The sequence below is a fragment of the Hyperolius riggenbachi genome, unplaced genomic scaffold (assembly GCF_040937935.1).
Source record: "Hyperolius riggenbachi isolate aHypRig1 unplaced genomic scaffold, aHypRig1.pri scaffold_132, whole genome shotgun sequence".
NCBI lineage: Eukaryota > Metazoa > Chordata > Amphibia > Anura > Hyperoliidae > Hyperolius > Hyperolius riggenbachi.
In genome coordinates, this window is record NW_027152348.1 from 272,551 (window position 1) to 294,151 (window position 21,601).

The following is a 21,601-nucleotide window of genomic DNA, read 5'->3' on the forward strand; positions in this document are numbered from 1 at the left end:
GGTTGTTGGCTGGGTGTACTCTGTAGATTTTGTCACAAAGTTATTTTGGTTCTGCAGTGAATAACGTCTTTTCCCACGTCCCCTGGATCCTCTCTTTGTCTTTCTGTAGATTCCAACAGACTTAAGTAGAATTATTGTTGATTTGTCAATTGGATATATATTTCTTGGTTGGTATACAGTTAGAAGTGTCTGTGCTGAATATTGATGTTTACACATTAGGATAGACAGGAGACAGCTCAGGGCTCCTGCTAAGAAAGGCCCTATTTAAAGTCAAGGTGTGAACTTTCTCAGCTGTGGCTGGTATCCTGCAGAGATCAAAGGGCCTGTATAGACTGAATTGTCCTTACACAGAGATGTATGGATGGACAGCATGGATTTGAAAACACAGTCCTTTGTTTAGGAGTTTGAAGATATAATATATAATATATGTAGAAAAAGATAGTCTATTGAGCATAGATGCTGAAGATAATCGATGAAAGTTACTCACAGGATGGGAGACGGCGGGCACAAAGAGGCAGAAAGTCTTTAAGGTCTCAGGTCAATTCCAAGGAAGGTGTGCAGTGTCCAGCAGTGTGTGATACCAAGGAAGATCCAATCCAGCTTAAATCTTTGCCATCTTTGCTGGAGAAGTGATACATTAGAATCCACTGAAATTTCGGTCCAGTCTTTCCATTAAGAGGTTTAAAGTAGCAGAAATGAGATGTAATGTCTGGAGCAGCCTTAGAGAGCAGCAGCACCAGTCTGGGCGCGCTCAGTCAATCTTTATGCAAGCAGAAGGGGAGTCAGCTGATCAGCTGGTCAGCTGACTCCAGCACTGATCCTGATTGGCTGAGCCACTGGGGCGGTGTTTAGGAGCGCTCCCAGTATATATAGAACAGGCCTGTCAGTTGTTCCTCGTCTGCTGTTGCATATGCTACGTGTTAGTACTCAGACCCATAGTCAGATCTGAAAGTGTGCCTAGAACCAGCAGGAGCTGGGGATCCACACTTAGACAGATTCTGTTGATAGCTTAAAGTACTAATTGAATTGTATTATTTGTTATGACCCTCTGCTAGCCTTGACTACTCTTCTGCCTTGTGATTCTGTGCCTTTGCCTATCTGATCCAGTTGCCGACTTGGCTATCCCTCACTCTGATTCTGTCTTCCGCCTTTGTACCGTATCTGTCCGTGTGTTGCCGAACCTGCTTGTCTGACTCTTCTGCCCTGACCAGGGAGCTAGTCCTGGTGAGGGGTTCTCAGTTAAGTAATTACCTGCTCCTCAGGTTGATAGCTGCAGTATAGTCTGAATCACCTGCTCCTCAGGTTGATAGCTACAGTATAGACTGAATCACCTGCTCCTCAGGTTGATAGCTACAGTCAGAGCCGGGACAAGGTCCTCCAGCACCCAAGGTGCGCCCCTCCATCCCTCCACTACAGCCGTCACACACTGATTGCTATTAGACTAGAGGCACCCCAGGGCCCCCAACACCTTAATCTCTAGTTATATGGCTTGTAGTCACTTCCATGTATCTCCTTTTCTTATTTCTTTCTGCTTCAAACACAATTAGGAATGACAGCTGAATAAATTGTGCACCCCCTCCTACACAGCGCCCTGAGGCTGGAGCCTCTCCAGCCTATGCCTCGGCCCGGCCCTGGCTACAGTATAGTCTGAATCACCTGCTCCTCAGGTGGATAGCTGCAGTATAGTCTGAATCACCTGCTCCTCAGGTTGATAGCTGCAGTATAGTCTTAATCACCTGCTCCTCAGGTGACTAGCTATCATTATATGCTGTCTGCGTTCCCTGCCCCTCAGGGGATCACCTGTTGCAGTACAGTCTGAATCACTCGCTCCTCGAGTGATCTCGCTACATTGTCTTACTGTGCATCACCCGCTCCTCGGGTGAACCTATCATTTTTCCTCTGAGTCTCCAGCTTGCTGGAATACTGATTACTGTGTTGATTAGAGATACCCCCTTCACCAGCTCCTCTGGACAGTGGGTATCTCCATCTATATTTACTGTTGCACCAAACACCATCTTACTTCTGTGTATCCTGTGTGTCTGGCTATACTAGCATTATTGGTGATTCTGCAGATCACCACATAATCAGGTATAACATCTGTATTATTGGTGATACTGCAGATCACCAATAATCAGAAAATCTGTTCTGGCTGACACCGATCGTTACACTGAACATGAAAAAAAAGTGTAAAAAAATAGGAAAATAATATTTTTTCCCACTTTTTTTTTACCCTATCCTGCAAATTTGGTGTTTCTAGCATGTAAGGGGTCTTTGCTATTAACCACTAAAGTCGGCGGGTTTTGCTTCATTAACTAACTGCATTTAAATGTATACGTTTTTTCCTTTGAAATTTTAAAATCAATTTTCTGAAAAACTATAAGGGATTTTTGATATTTCTTTTTGTCCTGTTCCCACTGTTCTTCTTAACATATCTGGCAAATTTGGTGTTTCTACCATGTAAGGGGGCTTTGCTAGTAACTGCTAAAGTCGGCAGGTTTTGGCGGGCTTTTAATCATGAATCACGGCCCATGATTCCGGATTTTAGAGGCACTCATGGGTAAAATCCGGTCTCAATTCATAAGGCCATTTCAAATCCGGATCAAAATCACGACAGGCTGGATTTATTTGAATCCGTGATCGGGGGTATCCGAGCATCACTGGAAAGGACTGATTTCTTGATTTTTGCTGGCCTGTCGTCCCCAAAACTGCCGTTGTTGTGTAGTGCCTGGGAGAGAGACCTGGGGAAGGACCTTTCTGAAAAATGGCATAGTATTTGGTGGAGAGTAAGTACAATAAGTACAATCCATGATACTAGTGTACTGCTAATACAATATATATATAGATGGCATATGACCCCTAAGAAGTTAAATAAAATATCTAAATTAAATAGCGATAGGTGTGGACGGTGCAATAAGGAAGTAGGAGATGAAGTTCACGTATGGTGGGGGTGTCCAAAGATTCAACATTTTTTGGGAAAGGGTGGAGCTATTTGTGAGCGGAAGGGACACAACAGGAGAGGAGAGACAGGGGTTAAAAATACTGACAGTGGAAGAAGCAATTTTTGGCATTTCGTACCCAAAGGATAATGAGGCTGTAAGGTTTGTAAAAGAAATTGGAGCATTGGTAGCCAAAGCATTAATTATCCAATACTGGAAGAGTAGCCAAGTACCAACTATAGAAGAATGAGGTAATTATATGAACAACACCGTGGGAACTCATGGGGGAATAGGGGCATGAGAAGGCTGTAGAGCAAAAGAATACAGAGAATATTGGGAAAAATTGCTGCATGATTGGCGAATGGCGCAAAATAAGCAGACTTGAACATATAGTTTGGAAAATCATTATTTTTGAAGGGGGAAGAGGTCCTTGCGTGTCAGTATTTTACTCTCCCGGCCACTCGCTCAAATTTGCTGGGGGGCAAAGTGGGTAGAAGATTTAATGCATGGTCTGTAGCAGACGGAAAGTATAAGGGGTGTGCTCTTTGGGTCCCTGTTCTTGAGGGGTGGGGGAGGGTGGGGGATGATGGTGAGATGAATAGAGTGCTTTCGGGTTGTGATTGTAAGGTTTTGGCCAGAGTAAATGAGTATTTTGGATGATGGATGTAGAAGGTAGAGTACATGATATCCTCATACTGTATGGTGTATGAAGTATATGAATGTGGTGTGTTGGTGCCTATATGGATTATTACACCTTTTGGAGAATGAGAGGGGAAAAAAGATCTATTAATACGATTATCTGTATTGTTCTTTAAAACATGTGTTTGTGCTTTTGTATGTAATTTGTACCTTTTTGTATTTTAAATAAAATAATAAAAAAAAATCAAACTATGATGCAAATCATACCCAAACATGGGAGTGCCTCAGTTCTCTTGGGTGCAGTACCAGGGGTACCCCCCCCCCCCTCCCCACACACACATTTCTAAATAATCAGTCACACAGCATTGTTACCCCGGTTAGTACAGATTATAGGCTAAATAAAAAGTAATTTTGAAAAATTGGCATGGATGCCTATTTCCTTTTTTAAGTTCCCCTGAGTTTAATACATCCATTGTGATCCAGAGAAACCGATCTGAGGGCCCTTTTCCACTAGCGCGTTTGCGCTAGCTGAATCGCAAAACCGCAAACCGCTAGCGATTTTACAATCGCTACGGTTTGCTTTTTAACATAGGAATCGCGGTAGGTCATTTCCACTACCGCGATTCGTTTTTTACTTGATCGCGATCGCGCCGCGGAGCGACTTTTGCCGCGATTTTGCTATGCAGTGCATAGCATAGCAAAATCGCGCCCGCAAACGCCGGGAAAACGGCGGAATTGCGATTCAGCAATCGCTAGCGTTCAGCGCGAACGCTAGCGACTGCTAGTGGAAAAGGGCCCTGAATGAGGCTGCCGGGCAGAGAAGCATTGGATAGACAGTGGTGCATAGATTTCCCACAAGTCTCTGCTGGTCGTGTGCTGAGTGGATCTGGGTCACTGCTGGATATTTGCAGAAGGATTTGCTTCTCCCCATTGTTCTTTATGCCAATTCCATGCCATTGTATGGAGAAATGAAACATGCCCCAGCTTGTCCCATTCAATTAACAATATCCACTTCCTGATGGCAACGTGTAATGTAATCTAAACCAGCTGAAAATCTGCAACACGCTTAATTCTGACCCACAAAGGAAACAGAGATCTATCCCCAGCCCTGACTGTACAATACTTACTTCATTACATCTAATGAGCCATAAAATGCATTACAATAGAAAATATATTATGCAGAAATCTGAGCAAACCGTACACCTCCACAGTAGAAAAAGCAAGTATCCCCGATGATTGATGGAAGCTTGGTGGGTTTTCAGGTGTAATTCCAAATCTCCAGGGCCAGGTTTCTGGAAAGGCCACAGAAGGTTCAGGCCTTGGGCAGCTGCAGCCCAGGGGATCCTGGGCATGAAGGAGGGACTGAAACATGTGAGAGAGGAGGCTGAAAATAGGGAGCAACACATGAGAAAAGAAACTGATGCTCAAGGGAGCTGTTTGTTAAAGAAAGGGGGTGCTGTAGATGGATGTTACACATGGAAGAGGGGGCTGCTCATGGAATGGGGGTCCTCGGCTGTGCATTATGGCTGCTCACAAGTCAGGAAAGGGCTATATTTGTTTTTGCTTTCTTCTTCTCCTGTTGGCAGGAGCACATCCTTCACCGCCTTTTTCCTCCATGAGCACACCTGTTTCTTGAACACAGCGATTTCTTCTTTTTCTATTTCTTTTTCTCTTTGGCAAGTAATGTTGGCATGAGAGGCAGCAGCAGTTGCTGTTAGCAGAGTAGGTTGTGGAACCATGGCAGTGGAATCAGAGCAATAATTAAATCAAAGTTTAACTGCAGCAGGAGGAGGAATAGGTGGCAGCAGAATAGGTTGTGGAAGCTGATGGTGGTAGCCCTGCAATATTAACATAAAATTATAACAGCAGGGGGTTCCAGGCAACAGTTGTGCAGCCACAGTTGGGGCCTCGCCACAACTTGGACACCTCGAGAATTAAAGCAATACATTTATGTAAGCAGCAGTAGCAGTTGATGACACCAGAGTATGCTGTGGAACCTGGCAGTAGTACCACAGCAATAATAACAAAAATTAGGACAGCAGCAGCAGAAAGAAGTGGTGGCAACAGAGTAGGCTGCGGAACCTGGCGGGGGTACAAAAGCAATAATAACAACATTAGGACAGCAGGAGGTTCCGGGCAGTGGTTGCGAAGCCACAGTTGGGCCCTCACCAGATACAACTCGGACAACACAGTCTTTAACCTGGACACCCCAAGCATGACAGCAGGTAAAAAGAAAAAAATGGTGACAAGAAGACAATTCTAATAAATCCCATAAAACAAATGTTATCTGTGGGTCGTGACTTCAGTGAGGTAGAGGCAGGAATCCCAGCCAGTTTAGGTCCTCCTCTCACCAACAGCAGGGGCCAGGAAATCACCATCAACCCAAAGTTGGTTCATTTTCATGAACGTTATTCTGTCCCCCGACTCAATGGACAGACAAAATCGCTTCTCTGTGACCACGCCACTGGCCGCACTGAAGCATCTCTCTGAAGGTGGCCACTAATGGTCCAATTTCCAGCAAAAAATCATTCAAGCAATCAGAAATTCTGATCAGAAGTGAATTTGTTCACTACACCATCAACGAACCAATCTTTGCTTCCTATCTATCACAACCAACAAGAAAATCCAAATTTTGCTTTGACCAAAATCCAATCGGATGATTATTTTTAAAGCATTCGTAATTGATCGTGCCCATCAATGGGGATTATTTACAACCGATCCAATCATAATTTCTGCTCACTCAAACGTTTTTTTGCTAGAAATTGGACCGTTCGTGGCCACCTTTACAGCACTTGGGAAGGGAGGCATGAGAAGACTTCCAGGATGTACTAGGCAAGCTCCCTCCTGGTATCCACTCTCTTGACCCAGTGCTCCATGGGGTCCTCGGTGCTCACACTGTCAATAGCATTCAGATATCAGATGTATCTAATATTTGTTAGTGCTCAAAAACATAGATATATATTTCAGTCTTATATATTTTGGTAGTCCACCTACAACTAGATATAATATGACACAATCAGTTTGTAACAACAATGTGAACCCACAGGCAGTGCGCCAATATTTAAATAAGGTAAAGTAATATATGCAGTTATACAGCGCTACACAATCTACTGTAGGAACACAAATGCTACCAATTCATCAGCAATCCATATACAGTATTGTTACACAGCTAAGTTAATTTAATGTTCAACAAGAGTAAGTCCACGGGGAGTGCGCCCAAGAATTGGAGATATATAAACAATAATATAGCGCAACCCAGTCCACTGAATAGTTCTTGTAGTTCCACTCCAACTCAGTGTTCAATACTCCGCTGCATCCCACTTGCTGGGCTATTATATTCACTACACCTCCACCACACCCAAGTATGGAAAGGGACTCACCCTTTACTAAGACCTTCACTCAGGTCTTAGTCAGACACTGGGGTTATTCCCGGGTCATCCCCGACCACTGCGATCAGATTAGATGGTTCCTGACTTCTATTCTCGTGGGCTTTTGTCAGATGTAACCTCCAAATAAAAACTCCACATAGCGTAATACCGTAAAAACTGTTAAAACTACTAAAATTTATTGCACTTACAATTTTCCGCATAAAACATCAGCATGAGTTTTTTAACGGGCTCTCCCCCGCATTGATGGCCGCTGGTGGGCTCCCTCAATAGAGCGTCAGTTCACAGAATGGCTGCCGCGCGCACAGCCGCTAAGGAAACCCCGCGTGCGTTCGCTCCTGATGAGTCATACCTTGTGACGAAACTAGTCGGGCGGGGCCTGATTTTGGCGTGGAGTGCTGTGAGCGAACGCACGCGGGGTTTCCTTAGCGGCTGTGCGCGCGGCAGCCGTTCTGTGAACTGACGCTCTATTGAGGGAGCCCACCAGCGGCCATCAATGCGGGGGAGAGCCCGTTAAAAAACTCATGCTGATGTTTTATGCGGAAAATTGTAAGTGCAATAAATTTTAGTAGTTTTAACAGTTTTTACGGTATTACGCTATGTGGAGTTTTTATTTGGAGGTTACATCTGACAAAAGCCCACGAGAATAGAAGTCAGGAACCATCTAATCTGATCGCAGTGGTCGGGGATGACCCGGGAATAACCCCAGTGTCTGACTAAGACCTGAGTGAAGGTCTTAGTAAAGGGTGAGTCCCTTTCCATACTTGGGTGTGGTGGAGGTGTAGTGAATATAATAGCCCAGCAAGTGGGATGCAGCGGAGTATTGAACACTGAGTTGGAGTGGAACTACAAGAACTATTCAGTGGACTGGGTTGCGCTATATTATTGTTTATATATCTCCAATTCTTGGGCGCACTCCCCGTGGACTTACTCTTGTTGAACATTAAATTAACTTAGCTGTGTAACAATACTGTATATGGATTGCTGATGAATTGGTAGCATTTGTGTTCCTACAGTAGATTGTGTAGCGCTGTATAACTGCATATAGATATCAGATGTAGTCAACCTCCATGCGTGTCAGATGCTGGGGGTGACTAGAGGAGGGGAATGCTGATGACAACTCCTCTCTGGGCTGCTCCACCTAGTAAAGTGCCCTGGTGACAGGGGCATAGCAATAGGGGTGGCAGAGGTAGCGACCGCATTGGGGCAGTTGGACCAGAGGGGCTCCGAGGGGCCCTCCCTCAACTGAAGTATTAGCTCTCTATTCATCCTGTGCTCATAATAATCACTTCTATTGATACTTTGAATAGTGGTAATCATTAACAAACTGTCCCCATCCCCTTCTTGTACCGCTGACACTGTAGTTGCCATTGGCAGGTTTTGGTGCGTCTTATCAATTGTTATGTATAGAGTGCTTTGGGGGGGGGGCCCAATGTAAAACTTGCATCAGGGCCCATAGCTCCTTAGCTATGCCACTGGCTGGGAGACTCAGCAGATCTCCTGGGCAGCTGCTGCTGTGGGCTGTAGGCACCTGCAGGGTTGGCTGGACAGGGACATGGAGGCTGGAAGGCTGAGGGAAGGCCTCCTTCAGTCTGCAAACAAGGGCCTCTTACAACTCCCTTGATTGCTCCTCCCGGTGTGTGCGCTACACAAACACCCACAGGTTCCCCTTCAGCCAAGGGTCCAGAATTAAGGCAACCCAAATATCATCCCACTCCTTCATCTAAACTCCATGGGGATTCCTGCAGAGTCAGCGCATCCATGGGAAAGGGTGCGCCTGCTGAACCAAACCTTCATGGCCAGACAAGAAACAATCATCGTCTGCTTGCTGCCTCTGCTGCTGACTCTCCGCATCTTCCCAGCCCCAGATGAATGCAGCTGCACTTCCCTGCTCCTCCTTTGCAGAAAGGTCAGGCACCTCCAGCTCCTCCTCCATCACCTGCAAGTCCTCCTCAGAATGGGCCTGTGCCCCCTGCCAATGCAGCTCTTCCAGGGCTCCCTCTCCCTGTTTCAGCAGATCAGACAGTGCCCTGGTCAGCAGTAGAGATGAGCGTAATGGCGTAATTACGATTTCGGGAAATTTCGCGTAATTAGTGTAATTACGTTTATGGCCGTAAGTACATAATCGTAATGAAGAAGGATTTCGTGAAATTTGGCGTAAGCGGAATTTTCGCGTAATTTTCGCATTGCAACGGGTATTACGAAATTAATGCATATGGCCATGCTCCCGAAGCGGAAAAGTTGACGCATGGATCAATGTTAGGTAGCCGCCGACTTTAAGGGTTAATAGCAAAGCCCCCTTAAATGCTAAGAGCCTCAAATTTGGAGAATATATTAGGGAGATCAGAAGGAATAAGAGGAAATTTTTTTTTTCAAAAAGACCTTATAGTTTTTGAGAAAATCGATGTTAAAGTTTCAAAGGAAAAATGTAAACATTTAAAAACCCGCCGACTTTAACGGTTAATAGCAAAGCCTGCTTAAAGTTTAGGAACACCAAATTCCCAGGGTATATTAAGGGGATCAGTGGGAATAAGAGGGGAATTTTTTTTTATCAAAAAGACCTTATAGTTTTTGAGAAAATCGATTTTTAAGTTTCAAGGGCGAAAATGTCTTTTAAATGCGGAAAATGTCAGGTTTTTTTGCACAGGTAACAATAGCGTATTATTTTCATAGATTCCCCCAAGTGGGAAGAGTTTTACTTACTTCGTTCTGAGTGTGGGAAATATAAAAAAAAACGACGTGGGGTCCCCCCTCCCAGACCTCTTTAACCCCTTGTCCCCTATGCAGGCTGGGATAGCCAGAATGCGGAGCACCGGCCGCGTGGGGCTCCGCACCCTGACTATACCAGCCCGCATGGTCCATGGATTGGGGGGTCTCGGAAGGGGAGGGGCAGCCAAGCTTTCCCCTCCCCCTCCGAGCCCTTGTCCAATCCAAGGACAAGGGGCTCTTCTCCACCTCCGATGGGTGGTGGAGGTGGAGGCCGCGATTTCCTGGGGGGGGGGGGTTCATGGTGGAATCTGGGAGTCCCCTTTAAAAAGGGGTCCCCCAGATGCCCACCCCCCCTCCCAGGAAGAATGAGTATAGAGGTACTTGTACCCCTTACCCATTTCCTTTAAGAGTTAAAAGTAAATAAACACACAAACACTTAGAAAAAGTATTTTAATTGAACAAAAAACATAACCACGAAAAAAGTCCTTTAATATTCTTAATTAACCATTAATACGTACCTGTCCCTTTAAATAAATGATCCCTGAAATAGCCTCGGAAATGTTCTATCAGTTACAATGTAACAAAGTTATTACAATGTAACAACTTTGTTACATTGTAACTACGTCGCACCCGACGTCACTCGCCGCTCAGCCGCCGCAGCATACACTTACGCGTCCGTGCAGGACGCTAAGTCCCCGCAGCTCCCGCTGTCCACCCCGCCCACATCTGTCACCCACATGTCACCCACATGTGGGTGACATGTGGGTGACATGTGGGAGAGGCGGGGAGGGCAGCGGAGCCGGCGGGGACTTAGCGTCCTGCACGGACCCGACAGAGCTCTGAGCTATATAGCTCAGAGCTCTCTAAGCATCTTTGTATTTTGGCTCCAAGGAGCCCCATTGGTCCTTAGCAGACCAATGGGGTTCCTTCTGATTTGAAGGAACCCCATTGGTCTGCTAAGGACCAATGGGGCTCCTTGGAGCCCAAATACAAAGATGCTTCTCAGAGCTCTGAGCTATATAGCTCAGAGCTCTGTCGGGTCCGTGCAGCGCAGACGCGTATGCGGCGGCGGCGAGTGACGTCGGGTGCGGCGTAGTTACAATGTAACAAAGTTGTTACATTGTAATAACTTTGTTACATTGTAACTGATAGAACATTTCCGAGGCTATTTCGAGGGATCATTTATTTAAAGGGACAGGTAAGTATTAATGGTTAATTAAGAATATTAAAGGACTTTTTTCGTGGTTATGTTTTTTGTTCAATTAAAATACTTTTTCTAAGTGTTTGTGTGTTTATTTACTTTTAACTCTTAAAGGAAATGGGTAAGGGGTACAAGTACCTCTATACTCATTTCTCCTGGGAGGGGGGGTGGGCATCTGGGGGACCCCTTTTTAAAGGGGACTCCCAGATTCCACCATGAACCCCCCCCAGGAAATCGCGGCCTCCACCTCCACCGCCCATCGGAGGTGGAGAACAGCCCCTTGTCCTTGGATTGGACAAGGGCTCGGAGGGGGAGGGGAAAGCTTGGCTATCCCAGCCTGCATGGGGGACAAGGGGTTAAAGAGGTCTGGGAGGGGGGACCCCACGTCGTTTTTTTTTTATATTTCCCACACTCAGAACGAAGTAAGTAAAACTCTTCCCACTTGGGGGAATCTATGAAAATAATACACTATTGTTACCTGTGCAAAAAAACCTGACATTTTCCGCATTTAAAAGACATTTTCGCCCTTGAAACTTAAAAATCGATTTTCTCAAAAACTATAAGGTCTTTTTGAAAAAAATGTTTTCCCTCTTATTCCTACTGATCCCCTTAATATACCCTGGGAATTTGGTGTTCCTAAACTTTAAGCAGGCTTTGCTATTAACCGTTAAAGTCGGCGGGTTTTTAAATGTTTACATTTTTCCTTTGAAACTTTAACATCGATTTTCTCAAAAACTATAAGGTCTTTTTGAAAAAATGTTTTTTCCTCTTATTCCTCCTGATCTCCTTAATATATTCTCCAAATTTGAGGCTCTTAGCATTTAAGGGGGCTTTGCTATTAACCCTTAAAGTCGGCGGCTTTTTTATATTATACGGAGCGTAACGGTTTAACGCGAAATTACGGTAGCGTTTAATGCGAAATTACGGCATGAACGAAACGCGAAATTACGCGTTGAAAATTACGCTTACGGTATTTTCAATTACGATTTTAATGGCAATTACGCTACCGTAATTTCGCATCGTAATCGCAAATTTCGCATGCGTAATTTTAGTAATGCGAAATTACGAAAATTTCAGCTCAACTCTAGCCAGCAGGAAGATCAGGGGCAGACCCCCGCAGATGGATGTCCGCTCCTGGCTCACAAGCTTGGTTCCCTGATGAAATGGAACCAACACCAGGAAGACCTGCTGCATCTGCCCCCATTCCACAACACCAGGGACGGATCTAGAACAAGTTGCCCCAAGTTGCGCCTGGGTCAAGGTCAGGTTTTGGCGCCTAAAGTGCCATTCCCCATCCAAATTTTGCCGCCTTTTTAAGAATTCAACAAACTGCGCCTGGGGCAAGAGATCAGCACCTGCGGTTGTGACGCCGGCTATGTTCTGTGCTGGCACAGTCGCTCCAACATCACCAGGGTGGAATTCCAATGTTCTGTGAAATCAGCCAAGAGTCGGGGTGGGGGGAAGGGTCAAGCCCAAGTACTTACCTTGGGAGGGGGAAGCCTCTGGATCCTATTGATAAAAACAGGGAACACCAAGAGCCCCAATAGTGTAATTCGTACTGGACAAGGTGGCAATAAGTTTGTATTGCTAGATACTCACAAGTCAGGGTCACCAGCAGGCAACCACTGTAAAGGCAGGTGGGGAGATCAGACCTGTCCCCACTCAGGATTAAGAAGTCGCTCTCTGTAGAAAGGATGAAAGGGGTATATCACCCCTCCACCAGGGGTGGACTCAAAATTGTATACAATGAACAGAGGCGCCAAAAGTATAAGATTAGATTAAATTAGCTTAAAAACCAATTTAAATGGCAAAATTGAAGGAGGAAGTGGTGGTCTTACCTCCCTCAAGCAGACACGACAACGACTGCGATTCAGACAGTCAAACACATTTATTAGGAACTCCAAAAAGAAATGCAACGTGTTTCGCAGGTTCAACCCGCTTCATCAGGCAATATAGGGAGTAGTATCAAACAATCTGCACAAGGATTCACGTTAAGCGCCTCTGTCTCTGGATCCTATTGAGGCTTCCCCCATCCTCCTCCGTCCCACAGTGGTCTCGCTGGCCCCTCCGAACAGCGGGCATGTAAATATTTACCTTCCCGGCTCCAGTGCAGGCTCTTGGCTCGGCATCAGGCTGAAATAGCCGATCCTGTGCCTGCGCAGTAGAGTGGACCCGATTGAGATCAGCTATTTCTGCCTTAGCCAATCGGGGAGCTGCTACTGCGCCTGGACTGGAGCCAAGGAAGGTAAATATTGCAGGAGCTACTGCGCCTGCGCCACAGCAGGACAAATTGCCCACTGTGGGTTCAGAGCGGCCCAGCGGGACCACTGTGGGATGGAGGAGGGTGGGGGAAGATCCATGATTGGCCACATTCCACACAATGGATTTATTTTCACAAGAGCCTGACTTTGTCTGGAAGTAAAACTTGAATTATTTTCTAATATATCCCTAAACTGTTTATTATTTATCATATTATATTTATTAAGCCTCTACAGTGACTCATGTGCTCTTGGCATTCCTTTATTTGCTTCAATAGATACCGGGGAATGGTCTGACCATGCCTGATGCAGTAACCCCCATCTACTATTACCGTATTCATTCATGGATATGATTTATGTGGAATAGAGAAAAGGTATATCGTCTCGGCTGCTATTAATGCACCTCCTGGATCAAATAGTTCTTCTTTGTGTATCATATCCAATATTTCCCTCTGTTTATGTTTTGCTGGGTGCCGCCTGTCAGCTGACCATCTGAAAGAAGCCTTACAATGCCTAACAGAGATGGAGAGTGCTGCAGCAACATTGGCTGCCACACAGATAAATGCCCTGGCGATGATTCATGCTTCACTTCAAGCAGGTGTGCAAACAGCATGTAGGCTGAAGAAAGAGGAACTTGAAAAGTTAAATCGCTGCACGTGTTCTAGTGAGCCAACACGAGTGTTATTTATATACAGAGATTCAGTTTGAGTCCGCAGACCAGTGATTAGACCCCCTCCCCCATGCCCCCCCCCCCCCAGTGAGATTGCACAGTACTGGCAGTGGTATTTCTCCTGCAGTCTGCACTATCCATCTCATTGTAGATCCTCAAACAGTATGAAGCCTATTTATCTGTCAACTGATTAGGCTACCATAGTGTAAAACTATACGCTTTTATTGTATGAGAAAGTACTACTCACAGACATCAGTAAAAACAAGCATATAAGATCTGAGGACGTCTCCTCCACTGCATGTGCACTGAAACACTGCCTGCCCGCATAGTCATGTAAAAAAAACCTACAAGGGGACTTTCTAATGGTGTGGTAGCTTCCTACAACAGTAACTATGTAGGTGATGAACTGCTGTAGTTTTTATTTCCTCTGAGGTTGCATTCACCTTAAAGAGACTCCGTAACAAAAATTGCATCCTGTTTTTTATCATCCTACAAGTTCCAAAAGCTATTCTAATGTGTTCTGGCTTACTGCAGCACATTCTACTATCACCATCTCTGTAATAAATCAACTTATCTCTCTCTTGTCAGACTTGTCAGCCTGTGTCTGGAAGGCTGCCAAGTTCTTCAGTGTTGTGGTTCTGTGATGCATCTCCCTCCTCCAGGTCCCTCTCTGCACACTGCCTGTGTGTTATTTAGATTATGGCAGGTTCTCTCTGCTCTATTATCTTTTACAATCTGGATAAATCCTCCTCTGAGCTGGCTGGGCTTTCACATACTGAGGAATTACATACAGGAAGAGCTGTCTGCACTCTGCAGGAAGAAAAAGCCTGACACTTCAGTGGAAGATAGCTGCAGGGGGAAAGAAACACACAAATGATCTCTTGAGATTAAAAAGGAAGGCTGCTTGTGTATGGATGTATTTTCTATGTGTGGACATACTGTACATCAACCTACTTCCTGTTTTGGTGGCCATTTTGTTTGTTTATAAACAAACTTTTAAAAACTGTTTTTAACCACTTTTAATGCGGCGAGGAGCGGCGAAATTGTGACAGAGGGTAATAGGAGATGTCCCCTAACGCACTGGTATGTTTACTTTTGTGCGATTTTAACAATACAGATTCTCTTTAAGATCTGGCTGGAAAATTTGAAGCGTTTCAAGAGAACTGTTGATGGTTATTAGTCATACTGACCTGAATGTACTGTATAGTGTACTGTAAGGCAACACATTGCTTTCATTATATTGTAATATTTGAAAATAGTTGTTGAAAAGTCAAACTGAAACTTTGGAAAAATGAATCTTTAATATTTGATAATAGTTGTTGACAAGTCAACAACTATTTTTGAATATTAAAGATCTCTTTTTCCAAACTTTGATTTGAGTCATCTCAAGAGGTAAGATAGCTCTGTGTTTATTTCTTCTGTGTAGTATACTCAGGGCAGTTTCTAGGCTAAATTGCACCCAGGGCGAGGGTATAAAAATTGCTCCCCCTTCCCCACCCCAACCACTGTGGACTTGTGAACCCTTAAGGCCCATACACACGTCGGATTTTTCTGAACGACGGGTCGTTTGAACGTCCCGTTGTTCAGTCATCCGCACGCTAAATCGGGCGTGTGTACAGACTGTCGTTTGGGTGATAAGACTGGTTTTTGATCGATCTGCCAGGCGGATCGCTCAAGACCAGTCTTATCACCTGAACAACAGTCTGTACACACACCCGATTTAGCGTGCGGACGACTGAACAACGGGACGTTCAAACGACCCGTCGTTCAGAAAAATCCGACGTGTGTATGGGCCTTTACTCTTTAGGGACAGTCACACAGCCACAGGTCACAAGTAGATCTGCCTACTTTCTAGTGACCAGCCGTTCATGGAGAAGGAGGAGGCAGGGACCAGGAAAACACACAGGCGAAGAGAGCCTGGAAAGCCGATTCCTCCATGGGCACCGCGCACTGACAGCATGCAGTACCGCTACAGGACACCAGGTGTCATCACGCGGTGGTGATGTGATGATGACTTGACGTCTGACGCAAGCAGCGCAGGAGGAGTCAAGGAAGATGATAATAGTAATGGTAATCTTCTTTTATTTGGCTTAACCGCACGTCACCAGCTCCCTAGCGGTTATGTCTTTTTGCCTGTGCCCTCTTCTTCTACTTGCCGTTCTGCGCCCAGGGTGATCGCCCTGCCCGTACTGCCCAAGAAACAGCCCTGAGTATACTTACTCCAGAATACTGATACATTGGGAGCCTCTCCAACATCCCCCCCAAAAAAAACCTTGTCTCTAGACTTCTCTTCAGAAGTGTTAGTCCTTTCTCGTTGTGGTTATCTGCAAATAGGAAGGAACACGGGGGGAGAGCGACCACCCGGACCAAGGAGGATCTTGTACACCGAGAGGGAATGGTTATATTCCCGTAGGCATATACCCTGGTTGCAGGACTGCAACCCAACTTTGGAAGTATATCTTACCCACAATTCTGTCATATCCCTTTGACCTAACAACACTACATCATTGGACTGCTGGTCTCCCTTCATCACACAGGCTCTGGAATTCCCTTCCCTTGTTAGAGAGGAGAATTGATCTTCTAGGAGAACATTTAGAAGAAAAAAATGAATTGAATAAGTGCCAGAGAGTTTGAGGAATTTTCAAATATTTTTTGATAAGGCTTGAAGGGGACACAAAAAATAAAAATGACTTTTTTTTTTTAATAAGTAAGTAATTAACAACTGGTATAAATTATAAACTTATTCACATTCATTGCCCAATCCAATGAAACTTCATACCGTTCTCTGTTACCGACTTGTTTGTTTTCCATACAGTAGAGAAACTGGGCTCACAATCAGCCCTGACATTATCCAAAGCCAAAGCAGTATTTAAGTAACACAAAGACAAGTAAAGGAATCATTCATTGCGGCTGGGCTGTAATCTCTTCTCTGCCTGAGTGGGAGGAGTTGCTGGAGTGTTTTTTTTTTTGTTTTGTTTCCTCAACCAACTTCCGCTTTTGTGAAAGACCCTAATGCTCTACATGAATAGAGGCAGAGAGAGGGAAGGCAGGGAGAGGGAAGGCAGAGAGTGAGGGAAGGCAGTGAGCAAAGACAAAGCAGAGAGCGAGGGAAGGCAGAGCGAGGGAAGGCAGAGCGAGGGAAGGCAGAGCGAGGGAAGGCAGGCAGTGAGGGAAGGCAGAGCGAGAGAAAGCAGAGAGTGAGGGAAGGCAGAGAGCGAGGGAAGGCAGTGAGGGAAGGCAGCGAGGGAAGGCAGGCAGCAAGGGAAGGCAGAGAGCAAGGGAAGGCAGAGAGCGAGGGAAGGCAGAGAGCGAGGGAAGGCAGAGAGTGAGGGAAGGCAGAGAACGAGGGAAGGCAGAGAGTGAGGGAAGGCAGGGCAGGCAGCGAGGGAAGGCAGAACGAGGGAGGGCAGAGAGCGAGGGAAGACAGAGAGAGGGAGGGCAGAGAGCGAGGGAAGGCAGAGAGCGAGGGAAGGCAGAGAGCGAGGGAAGCCAGAGAGTGAGGGAAGGCAGAGAGCGAGGGAAGCCAGAGAGTGAGGGAAGGCAGGGCAGGCAGTGAGGGAAGGCAGAACGAGGGAGGGCAGAGAGCGAGGGAAGACAGAGAGAGGGAAGGCAGAGAGCGAGGGAAGGCAGAGAGAGGGAAGGCAGAGAGCAAGGGAAGACAGAGAGAGGGAAGGCAGAGAGTGAGGGAAGGCAGAGAGCGAGGGAAGGCAGAGAGCGAGGGAAGGCAGAGAGTGAGGGAAGACTGAGAGAGGGAAGGCAGAGAGCTAGGGTAGGCAGAGAGAGGGAAGGCAGAGAGCGAGGGAAGGCAGAGAGTGAGAGAAGACTGAGAGAGGGAAGGCAGAGAGTGAGGGAAGACTGAGAGAGGGAAGGCAGAGAGTGAGGGAAGGCAGGCAGTGAGGGAAGGCAGAGAGTGAGGGAAGGCAGAGAGCGAGGGAAGACTGAGAGAGGGAAGGCAGAGAGTGAGGGAAGACTGAGAGAGGGAAGGCAGAGAGTGAGGGAAGACTGAGAGAGGGAAGGCAGAGAGCGAGGGAAGACAGAGAGAGTGAAGGCAGAGAGTGAGGGAAGGCAGGCAGTGAGGGAAGGCAGAGAGTGAGGGAAGGTGGAGAGTGAGGGAAGGCAGCGGGGGAAGACAGAGAGCGAGGGAAGACAGCGAGGGAAGGCAGAGAGCGAGGGAAGGCAGCGAGGGAAGGCACAGAGCGAGGGAAGGCAGTGAGGGAAGGTAGAGAGCGAGGGAAGGCAGCGAGGGAAGGCAGAGAGCGAGGGAAGGCAGTGAGGAAAGGCAGAGAGTGAGGAAAGGCAGCGAGGGAAGGCAGAGAGCGAGGGAAGGCAGCGAGGGAAGGCAGAGAGCGAGGGAAGGCAGCAGGGGAAGATAGTGAGGGAAGGCATAGAGCGAGGGAAGACTGCAAGGGAAGGCAGACAGCGAGGGAAGGCAGAGAGTGAGGGAAGGCAGCGAGGGAAGGCAGAACGAGGGAAGACAGAGAGTGAGGGAAGTCAGAGAGTGAGGGAAGGCAGAGAGGGAAGGCAAAGAGAGAGTGAGGGAAGGCAGTGAGGGAAGGCAGTGAGGGAAGGCAGTGAGGGAAGGCAGCGAGGGAAGGCAGAGAGGAAAGGCAAAGAGAGAGGGAAGACAGACAGTGAGGGAAGGCGGAGCACAGCTGGAACATAGCTTGCTAAGAAAACCTACAACAAATCCCCAAATGAACGGACTGGGATGGAAGTAGATGGATGAGATGAGAATCTAATTGAAGAGTGAAGATATACAGGTAATGTGCCTTCCTTGCTGTGGCTGCTCTTAGCTGATGTATAGTGTTGGGGTGCGCTCAGGACATGCCACACAGCCCAATTAAGGCTAATTGGGGCCCTAAGCAAAGTGGCAGATTTAGGCCCCCCTCTCTCAACCCCCTCAACACCCCCCCCCAACACACACACACAATATCTATGATGCATGCATATATATATATATATATATACATACCTCCCACCTTTTTAAGATAAGGAGGAGGGACATTTAAGCTACGCTGCTGCCACACCCTTAATCACGCCTCCGGCTCACCCCTAGTCACGGATACCATAAAGATTTCATAAGAAAAATATGTTTTATAATTCAAATCACACTGGTCCTTTCTATCCCGATTAATTTCCCTTTATATTAATACAAATGTTTGATGTAAAAATAAAAAAAAAATATCAGATCAAAGGATGGGAATAAAGTCAATTAAACAGAATCAGAATAATTTTTATTCGCCAGGCACGACAGGGTCATGCTCGGAATTGGGTTTGGCACAGGCAATTTAACAGAGTAGCGTTAAAAAGTATAGATAACAGGGCCATAACATGCAGAAGGGCAATAAATACAAAAACAAAGCATAAAACAAGCAAGCAAAAAAACAAGCAAAAAATAAATAAGTAAATAAATAAATAAATAAAAATAAATAAAATAAAAAAATAAATAAATAAAAAATAAAATAAATAATAATAAACACATATTTTAGTAGAAAAATACCTATATTTACACAGACCTGTACATCAGTCCTGAAAGAGGGACAAATGAGGCAAAAAGAGGGACAGTTGGGAGCTATGCTTATATATATATATATATTAGGGGCATAGCTTGGGATGGGCAGGGTAGGACATTTGCCCCCGGGTGCTGGGTCCCTAGGGGCGCCCAGCTGTCACTGTGATGTTTTTATATATATATATATATATATATTTATATATTTCCCTTCAGGGAGTGCAGAGAAGGGGGAGTGGGAGGCACAGCGGTGGGGAGGGAGGGACGTCTCCCCCCTTCTCTCACCTTAGAGCTCCCCCTTCCTCGCTCCCCCCTCCAGATATCAGCGGCGGGCCAGCAGCAGAAGACTTACTCTATTGTCGACACGGCTGATCTGTGCGCCGCTACTCTGGTCTAGACTAGACCAGAGTAGCGGCGCACAGATAAGCCATGCTGGGAATAGAGTATGTGTTCTGTCGCCTGCCCGCCGCTGATATCTGTAGGGGGGAGCGAGGGAGGGGGAGCCCTAAGGTGAGAGAAGGGGGGAGACGTCCCCCCCTCCCCGCCGCTGTGCCTCCCGCTCCCCCTTCTCTGCGCTGCCTTCCCTCCTGATAGGAGGGCACCTGACTACCTATTCTGGGGACTACTATACCTTTGGCTACATATACTGAGGACACATACACCCCTGGCTACATATACTGGGCACATATACCCCTGGCTACCTATTCTGGGGACTACTATACCTTTGGCTACATATACTGGGACATATATATCCCTGGCTACATATTCTGGGGACACCTACATCCCTGGCTACATATACTGGGGACTACTATACCCCTGGCTACATATACTGGGACATATACCCCTGGCTACATATACTGGGGACACCTATACCCCTGGCTACATATACTGGGGACATATACCCCTGGCTACATATACTGGGGACACCTATACCCCTGGCTACATATACTGGGGACACCTATACCCCTGGCTACATATACTGGGGACACCTATACCCCTGGCTACATATACTGGGGACACCTATACCCCTGGCTACATATACTGGGGACATATACCCCTGGCTACATATACTGGGCACATATACCCCTTGCTACATATACTGGGGACACATATACCCCTGGCTACATATACTGGGACATATACCCCTGGCTACATATACTGGGGACACCTATACCCCTGGCTACATATACTGGGGATATATACCCCTGGCTACATATACTGGGGACACCTATACCCCTGGCTACATATACTGGGGACACCTATACCCCTGGCTACATATACTGGGGACACCTATACCCCTGGCTACATATACTGGGGACACCTATACCCCTGGCTACATATACTGGGGACATATACCCCTGGCTACATATACTGGGCACATATACCCCTTGCTACATATACTGGGGACAACTATATCCCTGGCTACATATACTGGGCACACCTATACCCCTGGCTACATATACTGGGGACATATACCCCTGCCTACATATACTGGGGAGACCTAGAGCTCGTTTGTATAGGGGCTTAGGTCTACTAGTGTAATATAAATGTTATTGCATATATTATACTGAACTGCAGAAAGCATGTGTGAATAATGTGAGCCCTTACTCTGATGAGAACATGCTCAGTTTTCTGGCCATGTTGTTTGTGCACGTGCAACAATGCAGCAAGGACAACTGAAGTGAGAGGAATATGGAGGCTGCCATATTTATCTAATGTTAAACAATACCAGTTACCTGACAGCGCTGCTGATCCTTCTGGCTGCAGTAATGTCTGAATCACACCTGAACACATGCATGCAGCTACTCACTTCTTCACACTTTAGTCACCTGATCTGCATGCTGATTTAGAGGTTATGGCTAAAAGTATTATGCTGGGAATGCACAATGAGATTTTTCAGCAGATTTACTGTTCGATCGATTTTCCTATCAATTTTCAGATCGTTTTTCTGATCGATTTCCTTTGACTTCTATGAGAAATCAGTAAAAAAAAAATGATCGCAAATCAGATCAGACCTGTCGGAAACTATCTATCGAACCATCTATCTGCCAAAAAAATCTCATGGTGTATTTCCCAGCCTTAGAGGCAGAGGATCAGCAGGACAGCCAGGCAATCTGCATTGTTTGTAAAGAGATAAATATGCCAGCCACCATATCCATCTCACCTCAGGTGTCCTTTAAACAATACCAGAGCAGAAGATAGTTGAGGAAATAGAGAGAGCAGGCAACGGCATGTACGGATCACTGCTCCCTCCCATCCCCCCCCCCCCCCCCCCCCCCCCGACAGCCTTTTC

At 46.2% G+C, this 21,601-nt stretch overlaps 1 protein-coding gene across 4 annotated transcripts in view; it reads left to right on the forward strand.

The window, feature by feature from the left end:
* Positions 1-16,854: 16,854 nt before the first annotated feature.
* The window catches only part of LOC137543623 (sialic acid-binding Ig-like lectin 13), a 246,328-nt gene continuing 241,581 nt past the window's right edge, over positions 16,855-21,601 (forward strand). For all 4 annotated transcript variants that reach the window (XM_068264740.1, XM_068264741.1, XM_068264742.1 and 1 more), the window contains exon 1: positions 16,855-18,559. The gene's annotated coding sequence lies outside the window, so the exon portion shown is untranslated. The remainder of the gene's footprint in view (positions 18,560-21,601) is intronic.